Source organism: Equus caballus, chromosome 6 (assembly GCF_041296265.1).
Source record: "Equus caballus isolate H_3958 breed thoroughbred chromosome 6, TB-T2T, whole genome shotgun sequence".
NCBI lineage: Eukaryota > Metazoa > Chordata > Mammalia > Perissodactyla > Equidae > Equus > Equus caballus.
In genome coordinates, this window is record NC_091689.1 from 67171029 (window position 1) to 67187426 (window position 16398).

General features: G+C 38.8%; 1 long non-coding RNA gene across 1 annotated transcript in view; it reads right to left on the reverse strand.

The window, feature by feature from the left end:
- Nucleotides 1-9654: 9654 nt before the first annotated feature.
- The window catches only part of LOC138924671 (uncharacterized), a 69092-nt gene continuing 62348 nt past the window's right edge, over nucleotides 9655-16398 (reverse strand). The window contains exons 2-4 of the long non-coding RNA XR_011439724.1: nucleotides 12523-12596; nucleotides 10361-10449; nucleotides 9655-9970 (exon numbers count right to left, since the gene is read on the reverse strand). This is a non-coding gene — a long non-coding RNA (uncharacterized lncRNA). The remainder of the gene's footprint in view (nucleotides 9971-10360; nucleotides 10450-12522; nucleotides 12597-16398) is intronic.

The window sequence follows — 16398 nt, forward strand, 5'->3', positions numbered from 1 at the left end:
TTTCCAATAAGCCTCTATTTCTCTCCCCACTGGGATGATTTCTTCCTTTCTCGATTCTTCCCTGGTATGAAGGGAACACAGAGGCACAGCATCCTTCTGTAGCATTTATATGGAAATTGCCTATATTTTGGTTTGAGAGAAGCCTGACCATTCTTGTGGCAGCTAAACTGGGTTGGAAGACAAACAGGAATTTGACCAACAGCTACACTTGACGTTGTTCCTACATCAAGAACAAGTGTTCTAAGGATTCTGGTTACACAAACCATCACAAAGTTTCCAAGAGAAGAGAAACTGAACCAATGAGGCTATGAACCTCACCCAAAAGGAGCATTTGTCCAGAACACTTAATGGCTTCTTTAATATTAAAAGAACGGAAAAGAAAACATTTACGCATTCTCAGAGGTTTAAGCATTCTTTCACTGTGTCATCTCTGAAAATATTGCATTAACCCCAAGGGTCATCATAACATTTTTGGTTTGAGGACTATTTTCATTATAGGAAAGATGATCTTATACAGTGAATACTGTGCGGTCATATAGCAGATGCATAATAAATTCAGTGATGGAAAGTAATGATTAATAGTGCTAAACACTTAAATGAGACTTTCAGCTTTCCCAAACCACATTCATTTTAACCTTGTAAGAACCCTGTGGTTAAATGGAGAGCAGGTACCCATGTGACAGCAGGAGAAAATTAAAGCACAGAGGCTAAATAATTTGTTTGAAGTATTGATGGCTATACTGGGATTGAAAGCCAGGTCTCTGAGCTCCCAGACTGTATCTTTCCTATTAAACTACACTCATGTGGTAGAGTCAACAACAGCACAAGCTCAGAGCTCGAGCAGATCTAGCTACAGACCTTTTTGCTAACTCCTTCATTTGTACCTTTTTTTCCTTTTTAAGATTGGCACCTGAGATAACATCTGTTGCCAATCTTCTATTTTTTTCCCCCTCTTCTTCTTTTCCCCAAAGCACTCCCCTCCCCTGTACATAGTTGTATATTAGTTGTGAGTGCCTCTGGTTGTGCTATGTGGGATGCCGCCTCAGCGTGGCTTGATGAGCGGTGCCATGTCTGCGCCCAGGATCCAAACCAGCGAAACCCTGGGCCGCTGAAGTGCACAAACTTAACCACTCAGCCACGGAGCCAGCCCCTGTGCCTTTAATATGAGATGTCCTAATAAAAACTAGAGTGTACACTGGGGCTTTTCTGTATATTGTACTTAGATGCACTCTTATTACCTTTTAATTTGTACAAAATATAATTTTTCTTGACCTGGAATATAAAGTCAGGAATCTTGGGTCAGAGTTTTAAGGTGATGTTAATTCAGCTTTTTAGATACGACCTTGAGCCCGTGTGAAGAATGAACAGATCACCGACATGTATCTTTGAGCTATACCACAGTGGTAGAGAACACGTGTCCTAGAGTAGGGGAGTCTGAGTTCACGTCCTGACTCATATTTCCTCTGCGTGAATTTGCGCAAGGTCATTAATATTTCCATATCTCCATTTCCACATGTATAAAAATTATAAGTTCCTACTGTACAAAATTGTAAGGATTAACTGAGAGAATACATGGAAAACACTTAGAAAAATGCCTATCACACACTAGATTCACGATAAATGGCAGCTATCATTGTAAATGTGCAGTTATATTAATTATAGCAGCTCGTTCCTTCATGTGAGACAAACTCACCTGGCTCTCATAACTGGCAGTTTTCTTTTAATGTTAATTATTTTTATTATGTTTAATTGTTTCCCGCATGAGGCCATAGGATGGCAGCCAGTCCTCAGATATTCCAGCTTCTATTGACCTACCTGTCTAACTGTCCTTTGCCTTATACACTTAAGACAGCTGAAAATGGTAAAGACAGCTGACTTTGTTTTAGTAAGTAATCTTCCCTTTTAAAATAAATTCAATTTCTTTGGATATTTATGCTTTTCCCTGTTATGAGAATAGATTATGCCAAGGCCATCTTGGAAGATATTTATGCGTGTTGAATTTTTCTTGATTCAATTTATTCCATAAACATTCAATGGGTACCTAGTGGTTCCTGCCCTCAAGAAATTTACAGTCCAATAGGGAGAAAGGTATATGAATAAATAATCCTAACACATATTTCTCTCTTAAGGCTGATTTTGAGATAAAACCTTGCATGTGGATGGCTTACTTGAGAATGTGAAACAAGAAGCAGGTGTGAGGGACAGGAGTCTGAACAGGGAAAGAGAACAAAACAATTGAAACGTGTTATAAAGTTGGCTACTGCTTCATGCAACTGTTGCTTAGTTTTATGGGACCGTCTAAAGAAATTTATGAAATGTATCTCAGAGCTATCCAACCAGGAGACAAAAGAAGGATGCCTTTATCCATGAGCTCCTATATTCCGCGGGTCAAATGCGGCCCCACCAACCCAGCTCTCCTGAACTTTCTAATTGCATACTGTGGGTGTCGAACTAGTACATCCCTCTGATCTCCTCAAGCTCTCCGTTAAATCCAATATGCCACAGGGACTGCTTCAAAAGGAGGCCCAGCTACCACATCTGCAAAAAGGTCATACAAGGGGATTAGTAAAAAACTGAAGTCCTTGTTGTTGCAACTGGCACAAAGGCAATAAATGATATTCATTATCTTCCTCCTCCACTACCCATTTTAGATTTTTCTCACTCTTGTCAGCACTCTAACTTATCTGTATTTCCTGGAGAAGTGATGGAGACCATCATCCCTGAGACATCTAAGGAAGTGAATGTTGTAATTGCTCATTCATTATTAATACGGGACATGGAAACAGCAGGAGATGCACCTGAGGAGTTCCCTGAGTTCCAGACGTTCTCCTCTCTACCTGCATTGTATAGAAACAACCCTAGTTCTCTCTAGAAATCAGGCTATCACTCTCTTCGTTTTAATCACTTTGTTCTTTGCCTGCTGGCCTGATGGCATATAGAACCAATGGGATTCTTACTCTGTCCTCTGGTAAAACCCGTTTCCCCTAGGAACTAGGGCATCTGATCAAGCAGAAGTTAAGGTTGTGAAGATAACACAAATTCCACAAGTGGTATCTGAAAGTGATGGTGATAGGGGCCAATCCTACTTCCATCCCTTGGATGTTTGACCCATCTAGGCTACCTATTGAGGATATAGCCCCATATATCCCCTGTTGATTCAACACACGTACTATATCCTGGAGGACAGCACCCCAACCCATACTTGACCACTGTTAGCCTCAAGCTGGCACCTTATTTTAGCTTTTAACTGGATATTCCACCATTCTAACATCATCTGCTTCAAGATGGTGAGGTATATGGTAAGATGAATAGAGTCCGTTGCTAGACACCCAGTGTTGTACCTCTTTCATGATAAAACAGGTCACTTGGCCTGAAATATACATGTATAAGGTATCAGGCTTATAGATGATTTATTCTACAAGCTCTCATATGGTGATGCTGGCCAAGGCGCTATAAGTAGAGAAGGCAAATGCTAATCTAGAATAGACAATTTTGTTAACGATAGATCACTGCCCTTTTAAGGGTAGAAGGGATCTGATATAATCAACTTGCTTTCAAGTAGAAGTTTGGTTACACCGTATTAAGAGCCCAGCATTGGCCTCTTTGAAGGCAGATTAGACATTCAGCCACGGTGATAGCTAAATCAGTCTTGATTAAATGCATCCCATGCTAAATAAACATACACAACCCCAATCACTGCCACCATAGCTACCTTCATGGGTCCTCTGTACAAACAATGGGGTGCCTGAGGATAGAGACTGGCTGACATCTACCGTATTAGTCTGCCTGACTGTTGATTGCCTTCTCTGTAGCATATGATCTCTTTGCACATTAATGTTAACACAAAATTCTCACTCTTTGTGCCTATTCCCCCCAAAGTCTATCTTCATGCCACTTTCCCAAATCTCCTTTCCTGGATCTTGTCCTTCCAAGTTACTCACCACTGGGCCAGCATTCTGTTTGCATCCTTACTGTAAGCTACTTCTCTAACTACACAAAGGAGATGTCAAGTTCACCACTCAAAGATTTTCCCCATTTGGTGGTGTTCCCCACCGCCGTCTTTCAGGACATGCCTGAGTGGGGCTATAGTTCTGCAGCATTCAAAGCACAGTGAGAATATTTTTATAAACCCACCCATGAACTAGTCCCAAGTATCTCCTTCTTCTATCAGTTGGCCTTAGGAAAACTTCCATGAGAAAGGTGAATTGAAGAAGCATTTGTTCAATAAAGGTAGGTGTCATGGGAGTCTGGGATGCCAATTCAAATAATTTGTGTTTTCCATACCTGCCTAGGCCCAATCTCAGATATGCACAGTGCATTGCTGCTGTGCTCACCCAGCCTTGTCACTTCATGAGTCTGATACTATCCAATTCATGAAGGGCAGCTCAGGTTTATAGTAACTTACTTGGTGTCCCGTGACCTGACACGCAATCTTTTCCAGGGTCCAGTATGACACCAAGACCTGCTTCTCAAATGATGATAAATTCTCTGCCAGAGAAAGCATAGCCCTCCTCCAGATTCCTAGTGGTATAAGCCCTGTCTCCTACTGGAGTTTGCCAAAGACCTCACATTTCAATCCACCAGGGGACATTGTATTAGTCGTCTAATTGCTACATATTGCTGCAATACCCCAAAGCTTAGTGGTGGCAATTATTTTACCTTCCAGCAGTCATTTATTTTAAATCAAATGTCCCTGCCTCCAAGTAAGTCCATAAGCTGACTCATATTGCTGGGAGCAAGAGTGGTCTGGATAGTACCTTCTCCCTCACCCATTCTCATTTATATGGGATGGGATTTGAAAAGTAAAGACACGGGACTCTCTCATTCACTAGGTAGTAAGTCATTGCCACTGTGTGGCCAAGTTTCAGCAGATGGGGTGGGGCAGCTCCACTTTTCCTCATAGGTATGATACGCTCCTCCTTGAATCCAATACAACAGGTTGGATGTTTGTCCCTCCTGTGAGGTTTTTGACTCTGCAAAAATGGCTGCTAATTTTAGTTCTTGTAATTAATCACACCTATTTTCCATTCAGCCAGAGCCAGAGAATCCACTCATTGAAAACTAATTCTAAATAAAAGTCTTAACAATGGCTCCCAAGGAGCTGCTCATACCCATCAATAAAGTTGCTCAGTTTCTTAACTGTATATCCTCTACTTTCCATGTTCTCTTGTCCTACAACATTTCCCACATGTATCATGCTTTTTGTTATTAGAGATCAAACAGGAGTAGCTTTCCTTTCAAATATTATACCTGTTCAAATTCCTTTGGTTGGAGCTTGCTGGCCAAAGTGCAGAAAACTTAATCTTAGGTGTCTCTTGACTAGCAGCAATGAAGTAATTAATAAAACTCTTTGCCACTTTGCTGTCAACCTATATATCCCTCTTAGTCCATTTTTCTTTTTTCGTTTTGTTTTTGTTTTTTGAGGAAAATTAGCCCTGAGCTAAGATCTGCTGCAAATCCTCCTCTTTTTGCTGAGGAAGACTGGCCCTGAGCTAACGTCCGTGCCCATCTTCCTCTATTTTATATGTGGGACGCCTACCACAGCGTGGCTTGCCAAGCAGTGCCATATCCGTACCCGGGATCTGAACCGGTGAACCCCGGGCCGCCAAGCAGAACGTGTGCACTTAACCACCAGGCTGGCCCCTTAGTCCATTTTTCCGTTTCCCCAGGCTCCATATCTATCATTGCTAAATGCCCTTGATAAGTTTTCCCCCATCACAGAGCACAAAGTCTTTACCCTTTCAAGCCAAGGATGACTTAGTAACCATTTCAGGCATGAAGATTTCATTTTCCTTTCTCTTTTCATCTGTATTCATCTACTTAGGCTGCTAGAACAAAATACCACACTGGGTGGCCTCAGCAACAGAAATTTACTTCTCACAGCTCTGAAGACTGGGGAGTCTAAAATCAAGGTGTTGGGAGATTCAGGGTCTGCTGAGAGCCCAGTTTCCTGGCTGTAGATAGCTGCCTTCTCGCTGTGGGCTCACATGGCCTTTCCTCAGTATTGACATATGGAGAGAGACCTCGCGTTCTGGTCTCTCTTCTTCTTCTAAGGACCCTAATCCCATCATGAGGGCTCCACTCTCATGACGTCATTTAATCCTAATTACCTCGCAAAGCTTACGCCTCCAAATATGATCACATTGGGAATTAAGGTTTCTACATACAGACTGTGGGGGGACACAGGCATTAAGTCCATAATATCATCTTTCCTCTTTTTCCCCCCAAACAGTCTTAGCCACTTCTCCATACAGTGAATCAGGGATCTTTTCAGTAATTCTACTTCTGATACCAGCAGCACTAATTTATGCTCATGGGGTCTTTTTCAGTGAGTTATCTACGTAAGCACATTCTAGCCATGTGCCCAGCCTCGTGCCCAGCCTCAAACACTGAAACCTCCCTGGTTCTACTGAAACCAGCTGCAAAGTCATAATTGGTCAATCCAATTATTATTACTATACAATGCTGACAGGTAATTACATCCTGTTCCAAAACAACTCACAGACTCATGGCTGAAAAATATAATTGATCTCAGTACATTTTGTAGCTTTGGTCAAGGATCAGTAACACTCTGCAGGCACCTCTGGAGATAAGCATACAATCAGTGAGCATGCCATCCAGCCTGGCTGAGATTAACCCATGCTATACATTAAGTGTCAGCACACTTTTTCTCTAAGGGACCGGAAGGTAAATATTTTAGGCTGTGCTAACCTTATTATCTTTGTTGCAAGTATCAAACTCTGCTGTCATAGCATAAAAACAGCCATCAATAATGCATAAATCAATGTGCATCACTGTGTTTTAATAAAACTTTATGTACCAAATTAGGCAGTGGATCAGAGGTGGCCCACAGTTTACAGCAAGTTAACCTCTGCTAGACACCCTCACTTCTCCTTTTATCTGTACCTCTTCTGAATCCAACACAGATGAGCATCTTAGTAATTGTAATGCTACAACTTGCCAGCAGCTATGACCATCCTAGAGGTTATCACCTCTCCACTTATCACCAGTAATGCCATCCTTACAGCTCCTGACTGATGAGTGAACCAGTTCTTCAATCTAATTCTGAGAAGCGGCTTTTCAGGACCACTTCTGTGCCAGCTGTCTTAGTTTGGGTTTCCTGAAAGCAGAGGCTGAGACAAGGATTTGGGTGAGGATGTTTTATTTAGAAAACAATCTCAGGACACAGAGTGAAGTAGTGAGGAGAGTGAAACAAGGAAAGAGGAGAAGAAAATATAAGGGAATATTTTCAAAGTCTCTACTGTGGGTAATAAGAACATCAAGAAAAGTATGCAAAATATTTCCTAGACTTGCCACTTAATGATACAGAGAATGGGAGGCTGTAATCCTTATACACCAGCTCTCACCCCATATTTGTTGGTAAATATTAACTACCCTGAATTTCTGAACTGAGTTTGTGCATGGGCCAAGTAAGATCTTATAGGCTCCTGCAGAGTTGGAGAAAGCCCTGGAGCAGAAATTGAAAAGACACATGGTGCACTTTTGACGTGGGATGTTGTCAGTGCAAGACAACTCTAAGGCTTGTTGAACTCTCATCACAATTATGGCTGAAATCGGAGGTGGGCCAGGGGAAGTGACCCAGGATGCCAGAGGTGTAGTTACAGGGTGTGACGGCACATAAAGGAAAAGACATATGTAGGACCAAGTAATAACCATCTAATCAACATTAACACTGAAGTACTGAGAAGAGGAGTGGGGTGGCCTCACAGACCAATAGGGTGGAAAGCCACTGCCCAAGGAAAGACCCATTGTCTAAACTGACTTTCGCTTTACATGTCACTGTTACATCCAACCGTATGATCCAAGGGTTTAAACCACTTTAAGACAGAGCAGATTCAAGACAGTCTCCATCTCTGAGTTCAAAATGAGGAGCGTCCACTGTCCTCTCAACTGCCTCCATGAAGCCATGGATGCTCAGGCCTCTCCTACTGCCGCAGGGACTCTTTCCTTTGCCAGCTCCAAGGGAGCCAGCCCGATCAGCACCTAGCAGCCTTTCTCCTACTTTGTTCTACAGAACCAACAAAAAGTTGCTTAGAAAACGAGAAGCTTCTTCCTCTATTTTATTTTCACTTCTACTCCCAAACAGCCTCAGGATGAATATGAGATAAGATAAAGAGAAAGTTAAACAACCCCTGTTAGCACTTTGATATTCAAATCCAAGATAAGGCCAAAAATAAAACAACAACAATAAAAATAATTAAGAATAAGATGCTTAATGTAATTCTATGATTAATATTAAATGTTAATGTTAAAATGAAATTTAAAAACTATAATAATAAATCTAAATGTCAAAATTTAAGTAAACTGTAGTCATATTTTGAAAATTAAACACTATTCAACCCATTTTAAAGATATTTAAGGATATTAAAAATGGTCACAGTATAAATGCAAGTGTGACAAAGCAGAATATGAAAGTGCCTATGCTATTACCGTGTCTTCATTTGAGATGAGTAAGGTGGTATATTTTCTTTTCACTGTAGGATTGACCTTTTTGTTGAGGGCCTTCCAAGAACACCATGATGAAGTGGAAGGAGATCGTTCACAGGGATGAACACTTACCAAAGACTGAGCCCAGGGTACTTGCTGATGGATTCCCAGACTCAAAAGCCTCTGAGATTGAAGAACTAAAACACTTTGTCCTGGCCACTGACCACAAACCAGAGCTAAAGGACACACAAAGCCTCAGAGGACTCAGAACCAGGAACTTCTAAAGTGTCCACTCAGCTTAGCAGAGTCTCTGTGGCACAGAATGGGTGATAGTATAGAAGCATGGTGGCTTGTTGTTCTAAATAATGTTAGGAAAACTGGGGCACTCATAAATATAGAAACAGAGTAATAAAAGTCTTTCATAGCATAGGAATGCAACTAGCAGTGACTAACGTCTTGTGGTTCTTTCTAGGATAATAAAATGTAATGTCTATGGAGTTTGGCCTTAAAATTATTTCAGCTATTTCAGGAACACAGTCTTGGAAAATTTATTGACGCTCTGGCAAAAGAAGGATCATTCTCCAAATCAGTCATTCAGTCTTCAGAAGGTAAGGAATCCTGATTTCGTGAAATAAAGACGGCACCACAGGTCTGAAAGGAATCCAAGTCTGAACAAGAGGAAGAGACGGAGGACAATGTTTGTAGGTTAGGATTTGGAAAAGACATGGGATGGAAATTTTGTAATTGAAAGATCTTCATTTGTGGGGTGGAGGTGAGGCAGGCAGCGTTCCGTTTCATTTTGAATTCTTGGAGCGGTCTAAAATGTCTCCCCCTTAGCTTGGCTTTTTCCAGGGTTCTACTTGGGGGCTCACACACAGTCTCAGGAGCACTGATAATGGCAGAAGGGGAAAATTAGCAGCCCTACACCTCTGAAATTACTGGTGGAAATTCTCCTTTGCTTCAGTTATGTCTAGCATCCCTTTAATTCAAGAACAATTTTGGACTTTGGTAGAATCTTTAGAAATTATTTTATTCCTAGCCTAGGATTGTTTCTGCTTCTGAAGATCGTGGACTTCCTAGGTTCTATGGGTGACAAATAACTGCATCAAGACATAATAGAAAGAAATCTGTTTAAAAAAATGCAAAGCCTAAGTGACCTGAAAATTTTAAAGTATCAAGATGGAAGTGCTCCTAAGGGTAAGAAAATTGGGAATTACCATTTATTTGTATTAAATTTTTTAAAAGTTAATTTTCTCTCTGTGATATTTTGTTCATAACGATTTGATCTGGCTGGTTTCCATTTAGCGTATTGGCAACATCTTTAGACATCAGCAGAACTCAGGAATAACATGTCTTTGTGCTACCCTCAGAACCATTGAACCACCAATGGTTCTGTGACCAATAGTCACATATCATCTTTCCACAGAGTGGCTCTTCCATTTAGTGTGGATCTGTTTTGAGTTAATTTTCCATGAAGGACAGGAAACATTACCTATGAGTCTTCTTGCCTGGAGCAAATGACCTACCAGGAAGAAAAATGACATGTTATTAATATTACATAGAAATATTTCAGTTTTATTAAGTCATTTACTCTCTTGGCAAAGAAAAAGAGTCCAGTTCAACTACTGGCTATCACCAGATGGAAGAGTTGCTACAATATCACCAAGAAACATCGCTTAGAACAAGTAACCAAGATGACCAACTTAGCTCTCTGAGAAAGGTATCTAAATAAATTACTGGCCATCATGTATTTTAGTGCCAAAAGTTCAGAATTCTTTTTTTCTGTCTATTCTAGAGAATACTGTCCTTCTTCATTTATTACTTTCAATGATATCTCTAAAATACAACAACAGCAACAACTCAAACACAAAATATCGTAAGCGAGGTGTTCATTAAAAAATTATACACATACCATTTGATGATGGAGCTGAAGGGGATTTAGGAGATTTTCAATTTGTTCAGGCTAGTGATTTTTCAAGTCACAGTATTATTCCTTTTATTCTACAAATAGAGTAAAAATTAAACAAATAGAATAAAAATGAAGTGCTTGTAATGTGAAAGTTGTCATGGTAGGTACTGCAGAGATGGCCGATTGTCACTCTCTGAGTAAAGGTCGTTATGATTTAATAGGGCTGTGACACAATAGCTGCCATAGCAGGTAGCATATGAGTAGTGCCACAAAAGGAAACTCCAGCTGAGATACTCTAAGGGGGATGAACAGACAAGGAAGTATTTGAAAGTGCCACTGACCAATGAGCAAGATTTCAGTGGACAACGAGGGCATCCTGGGTGGGACATACTCTGAGTGATCATGTAGAAGCCGGAAAATGCACAGCATATTTTGAGACTAGTAAGGAAAGTCACTTTGGTTTCTAGGGGAGAGTAACAGGTAATAAGCTAGGGACATGTATTGGTTGGTATCTACTCGCTTGAAAAAGGAAGCAAAGAATCCAATTCAGCTACTGGCTAGGAATAGATAATGTACAAACCATTACGATGAATTACACATAATAATTAGTTCTGGACAAAATTGGCAAAGGGATGAAATTTGTCTTTAGTTCCCACATTTCATCCCCTTTGGTGCCTTAATGCTTTTCTGAATCCTTTTTAAAATCTACTGGGAGCTCCTTACTTGAAGGGAAATTGCAAAATTCTGGTTAACATCTTCAACTGTCACATCCAAGATGCTCTCTCTCTCTCTACATATATATATTTATATACGTATATATATTTTGTGAGGAAGATTGGCCTTGAGCTAACATCTCTTGCCGATCTTCCTCTACTTTATGTGGGATGCCACTACAGTGTGGCTTGACAAGTGGTGCTAAGTCCATGCCTGGGATCTGAACATTCAAACCTGGGGCCACTGAAGCAGAGCATGTGAACTTAACCACTACACCACAGGGCCACCTTGAAGATGCTCTAATTAAAATAAATTTAATTAGAATAAAAGTCTTATTAAGGATGAAACAGAAAATTCAAGTATGAATAAGTGGATGAAGAAGAATTAGGGAGGGTACTAATTAGCTTCCCAGATTCCTAAAATCAGTTACTACATGTAGGGTTAAGGTTAGCTCTAACTATTCCATGGAAACTTAACCTTTCAGGTAGAATTTATTTTTCTCCCACAGCTATGTAATTCCACCCAGGAATAAATTTCTAACTGTGCAGAAGATGAAAAACCCCATTAAAGAAGAAGTTCTCAAGTACCTGATAAGGGAGATGAGAGCATTTACAGCTGGTTGGTTAGCCCACATCCACCATGAACTAACCTTTTCCCTTCCATAGAAGCTGGAGGACGTAAACTGACTTATCCAGTCTCCCTTCCAGCTACAGATGGTCATGTCACATCCTTCTGGCCAAAGAGACTAAAGCAGAAGTCTGCTGGGGGACATATGGGAAACTCTTGCTTCCCTAGAAAAGGGGACACACATACTTGGGAATGCAACTTTACGACTTGAACGTGAGCTTGATGCCTGGAGTACTGTGAAAATGAAGATAAGGTCAAGAGAACTTCAGAAATGTCAGCTCTGATACCTTTGAGCTGCTGAACCAACACAAGCTGTGACATATTTCTTGTTATGTGAGAAAATAAACTCTTTTTACTTAAGCCATTGGTAGTTGGGTTTTCTGTTACTTGCAGCTGAAAGTTCTCCTAACAATAAAAGGCTGACATCAAAATCAATTGAGAATTTTTCTTTAAGTTATTTATCTCAGGATTGGGATCAGGAGGGAGTGGGAGTGAGGCACATTACACAAAACCATGGAGATGCAATTCCAACGCTGCAGCTCCCTCCCTTAACCCCCTTCTCTACCTCTGGATTAATTTTAGGCACGCAGAGAAGGAGTTTCTCAGTTTTTACCAAAATATTTAGTAACCAAAGCTTCTAAGTTGTCCAGACCAGCTCAGAAATATCCACTTCACTGTGAGGCACATTTATGAACATCATTCACAAGCAAAATTGGGAGACAGACAAACAAGCATTGAGCACCTCCTGGGTACAGATAGTTTGCTATTAATTTTACATATATTATCTTATAAGTTTCATACAACCTTGAGAGATAAGTTTTTACCTTCACCAGACTCTCTTTCTCCTCTTCTGTTAAAGAATCTGAGTCAAGAGGTTAAGTGATGCGGTCTGAGTTCTCTAGGAAGAGACAGAACCAAGATTCAAAATCAGATACGCTTATGTTCTTTTCATTACCTTAATGTCTCCTTCATAATTTTAAATCTTGATGCTTTATTCCTTTATACTCAAAGTAGTCAGAAATTTAAAACTATATAAATCATAAGATCTTTACAAAAGAAAAATGAAGATGGAATGTCATGTTAACTCATCTCCCAGACCACAGTTCTTCCTGCTCCAAGTTTGTTACACAAAACCAATATTCTAGTAGCTTAATGTTTCAATACAATTGGTATTGCCAGTCAGTTTCTGATATTTCAGGTCACAAATAGTTCATTAATCAATTCAATAAAAATTTGGGGAGCATGGTGTGGAAATCTGTCTTTGACTGTGAAATTTCTGATTCATAGAACTTACTTTAAAGTTTCATTTTGAAACGGGAAACAGAACCAGAGAGTTTGGGTGAATAGCTACAGATCCAATAGTTATTTCATGATACAACTAGGTTATAACAGGATTCCTGACATCTAGAGTGATATTGTTTTCCTTATGCTATAATTCTGGATCTTCTACTGGCTGGCTATGTACCTTTGGCAAGCAACTCAACCTCTTAAACTTCTTTTTGTTCCCTCTGTCAAAGGGGATAATATAATAACATCTTTTTGTGGTATATAGTTGCAATACTTGTCAGAACTATTTCTTTTCCCCCTCCAAAAAAAACCTGATTTTGATTGGATAGCCATGCCCTTCCACACAGCTTTAGTAGCAGCCCCACTCTCAGGAGCACATCCTTCATCGTCTAAATCAAGCTTAGGAAACCATCCCATTGTCAGTAGTTGGTATAGGTAAAGGCATAGGATCCAGTTCTGACCATTGATACTTGAGAGGACATCTGCTGAAGGGATAAATCTGCTAGCTAAATCTTAGTACAACTCAAAAAGATATTGCCAAAAAGGGAGGGGCGAGTGGGATTTACAGGCCAATATACCTCATTAACATAGACATACAATTCTTTAATGAAATATTTCTTGAGCAAATCCAGCAATATATAAAAGACATAATACATCATGTCCTAGTGGAGTTTATCCAAGGAATGCAAGATTGGTTGAATCTTGATAATCAATCAGTGGAATTCACCATATTAACAAAATAACGAAATAAAAAACATATTATCATTTCAGTATTTGCAAAAAAAATTACTTAATGAATTCAGCAACTACTCATGATAAAAACTCTCAGCAAATAAGTAACAAAATGAAACTCCTCAATCTAATTACGGGGTAACTATAAAAACTGTACAACTAACATTATACATAATAGTAAAATTAACTTTTCCCCCCTAAGATCAGGATGTCCACTCTCATCACTACTCATTGAATGTTTATTGCACTGTGACTCTAAAATTGTAGTAAGAGAAGAAAAAGAGATAGCAGGCATAGAGATTGGGAAGCAAGAAGCAAAACTGATGCTATTTTCAGATGACATCATTGAGTATACAGAAAGTCCTAAGGAATCTACCAAAAATTTCTACAACTAATTAGTGAATTTAGAAAGGTCATAGAATACAAGGTTAAAATATTAATATTAATTTTATTTTTATATACCAATAAAAAATAATTGGAAATGAAATTAACATAGCACTTATCAAGTAACATAAAGCATTTACAAATAAATTTAACAAATGATGTGCAGAATGTTATCACTAAAAAGAATAATATTGCTGAGAGTATAAAGAAGACCCAAATAAATGGAGAGACAGGCCATGTTCATAGGTTAGAATATTCAATATTACAAAGATATTAATTCTCTTCAAATTAGTCTATAGATTCAACACAATCCCAGCCATTATTTCCAACAAGGTTTTTTGGAGAACCTTAGAAGCTGACCTAAAACATGTATGGAACTACAAAGACCTAGAATATTCAAAGCAAGCCTGAAAAAACAAGAACAAAGTTGTAGGACTTCCATTATCTGATTTCAAGATTTACTACCAAAGTGCAATAATAAAAACAGTATGGTATTGCCAAACTATAGAGAAACAGATCAATGGTAGAATGCTCAAAATAAACCAACACTTATGTAAACGTTAGATTTTTCCACAAAGGTGTCAAAGCAATCCAATGGGAAAAAGAATGGTTTTTTAACAAATAGTGCTAGAACAACCAAATATTTATGTTGAGGAGAAAAATCTTGACTGCTTTCTTGTACTACATCCAAAAATTAGAGTTTAAAAGGAAAACATAGGAGAACACATTCATTACTTTGGTGTAAGCAATGTACTTTCTGAGAAAGAACACAGAAAGCAGTAACCCAATAATGTAAGACGGAGAATTTAGATTTTACCAAAATGTAAAGCTTGTGTGAAACAAAAGATGCCATTACAAAAATGAGTAGGCTAGCCTAGAAAAAGTACTCACAAGGCTGGTGTTGAGAACATATAAAGAAACAATACAGCTTTATAATAAAAGGTCAAATAGCCCAAAATAAAAATGGACAAAAAATTTGAATACTTTACAAAATAATGTACATGAATGAACAATAAGCACATTTAAAAAGCACTTGACATTAGTAACCAAGGAAGAAATGTAAATTAAAGTCACAACGAGATAGAGCTACCAGAAAAGCTAAAAATATCAAGTGTTGATGAAGATGTGGAACAAGTGTAATTTTCTTACATTCTTACATTGTTGTATAATTACTTTGGGGAAAAAAAGAGATCTGGAAGTTTATTATAGAACTAAAGAGACAGCTACCTGTGGCCCCACGATTCTACTTTTATGTATTATCAGAGATATGAAAGACTAATCTATAAAAAGACTTGTCTAAGAAGGTTCATAGTTGCTCTATTCATGCTAGCCAGAAATTGAGAATAGTTCAGATGTCCATCAATAGAAGAATAAATTAATAAAATGTGATTTAGTTATACAATAGAATGCTATTCAAAAATAGAAAAGAAATGAACTATTGATATATACAACACAGATGAATCTCAAAAACGTGGCAGTGAATAAGAGAAAGCTTACACAAGAATGTATATTGTATGATTCCATTCTTATGAAATCCTAGAACAGTCAAAACTAATCTATTGTGGAAAAAAATCAGAACAGTGGATAGGGAACAATTCTGTCCATGGAACAGAGATAGAAATTAACTTGTAGGAGACATGACAAGTTCCTGGGGTAAGAGTAATATTCTATATCTTGATAAATGTTTGAGTTACATAAACATATTTATTTTCAAAACAGGAAAAGTTCACTTAAAATTTGCGAATTTTGTTGTTTATAAATTACGTCACGAGAGAAGAAACAAATTTTGAACTTAGTTAAAAATAAGCATGCTGAAGTATTTAGAGAGATGTATAGTGTTGTCTGCTATTCACTTTGAAGTGCATCAAAAAACAAGATGAATTGATGGATGAAGAGTAGAATGGATAGATGAATGAATATGCAGTAAAGATAATATAACGCTGTTTGTAGGATCTACGTAGTGGGCAGCAACATCCCATGTGTCTAAACTGAATATAAACCACCATCAGAAAAGTTAGATTAACTTATCACCAAAACGTCTCTTTAACGGAAAATCTTTCAGGGCTGTGCAACCCAGAAAGTGCTTGTCATTGCTCACCCTGTCAGAATCTCCATTTGAGCACAGAGCCTTTTGCAGTGGCATCTGATGAGAAAGACATGATGCCTGACCGTGCACTAGTGAGAACATTTCCCCAGGACTATTCTAATAAACAGGCTTCTGGCTCCTTGCTGAATGCCGGCTAAAGACAGAACCATCTGGAAAGCAGAGTATAGAATGATCTCTATTTTTCCAAGAA